We start from the raw sequence: 1722 nt of genomic DNA on the forward strand, positions 1-1722 counted from the left end.
AAAAAAAAAAAAAAAAAAAAAAAAAAAGAAGACACTGAGGAGGAAAAGGCATGGCAGATTGGGGTGGCAGGAAAGAAAGAGAGGAAAGCAATAAAAGGTGGAAAGGGAGTAGGCAGTGAGGAAAAAAACATGCAAGCAGAGACGAGTGCAACATATCAAATATGCTGAATATCATTATCTCAAATACATTCACTTCTTTTTAGATTTAACCTCAATGTGAAATTCCACCAAAGTTTTAAGACATTTTTCATCAATTAAAGCTTTTGATGCAAAAACTGCAGCCAAATGATTAATGTCTTTTATTTTAGAATTGAGATACTGAAATAAAAACAGGTTTGTATCTTCTTTAAATTAAATTACTTTTTCTTAAACCATTTGTGTGTAGCAGAAACATATAGAAAACCAAATCAAATAAAGATATAATTATTATGTCATGGTACTATAAAATGAAGGTGAATACTAGGGAGACAATCCATTTCTTAATTTTAAGATCGATTTGCTCTACTCGTTTGTTCCTCTTTGCCTTTGCCTTTTTCTAATATTATAGATCATTATCTCATAATCCAGTCTTTCAAGGTAAATGCCCATAATGTGTTAGCAAACTCCTTTAATTTCCACCATAAAGCCATTATTTTAGCCTGTTCCACTTTTCTCCTCACAGGATAAAATCCTACATAAGATAGTCTTTTTCAAGTTTAGGGGTAAAATATGTGGGGGGTGGAGAAGAAACATAGCTTATTCTCATGCCTAGGAAGTAATGCATTTATTTTTACATTTACATTCAATAAAATTAAATTTTTTGGTGTATGGTCCTATGAATTTTAGTACATTTATGGATTCACGTAACCACCAGCAAAATCAGGGTATGGAACAGTTCCATCACCCTAAAAGACTTCCTTGGTGCTGTTCCTTTGTAGTCAAATCTTTCCCTGGCCCTTAACTTTAACCCAGCAATCACAGGCCTGTTTTCTTTCCCTATAGTTTTGTTTTTTCCCAGAATGTCCAACAAATGAAATCCATATAGCATGTAACCTTTTGAGACTGGCTTCTTTTGCGTAATGCATTTGAAATGTATATGTGTTGCTGTGCCTTTTTATTGCTGACAAGTATTTCATTGTCTATATGTGCCAGAGTTTGTCATTCTTTCATTCATTGAGGGACATTTGGGTTTTTAGTTCTCAGTGATTATGAATAAAGCTACCATAAACCTTCCTATACAGGGTTTTTTGGGAGCATAAGTTTTCATTTATCTAGATTAAATAGGAGTAAAATAGCTGTGTCATATGTTAAGTGTATGTTTTATTTCATAAGAAGCTGCCAGTCTTTTCCAGAGTGACTATACCACTTTTCTTTCTCATCAGCTATGTGTGAGTTCCAGTTGCTCCTTATGTTGACTAGTACTTGGTATTGTCTGCTTTCTTTTATTTTTTTAATTGAGCCATTTTAATAGGTGTGCAGTGAGTAATGCTTTTCAAAAAATGTTTAAAGCTATTCTGATAATGTTTTTAGCCAGCAGTGATGTTTTATTTCTCTTTTTTCTGTTTTTTAACTACTTTTAGCCTCTCTGAAAGCACATTTTAAGATCTGTTCCTTCAAGCAAAACTTTTAGAGTATTACTTTTAGAAATCTATAAAACAAATCTAATTCAATAAGTATTTTCTATGAACCAGGCAACATATTAGGTGTTAGAGGTACAAGAGATAGGGCATTTGACTTTGAGAA

The sequence above is a fragment of the Rhinopithecus bieti genome, unplaced genomic scaffold (genome assembly GCF_001698545.2).
Source record: "Rhinopithecus bieti isolate Rb0 unplaced genomic scaffold, ASM169854v2 scaffold_34297, whole genome shotgun sequence".
Taxonomy (NCBI): Eukaryota; Metazoa; Chordata; class Mammalia; order Primates; family Cercopithecidae; genus Rhinopithecus; species Rhinopithecus bieti.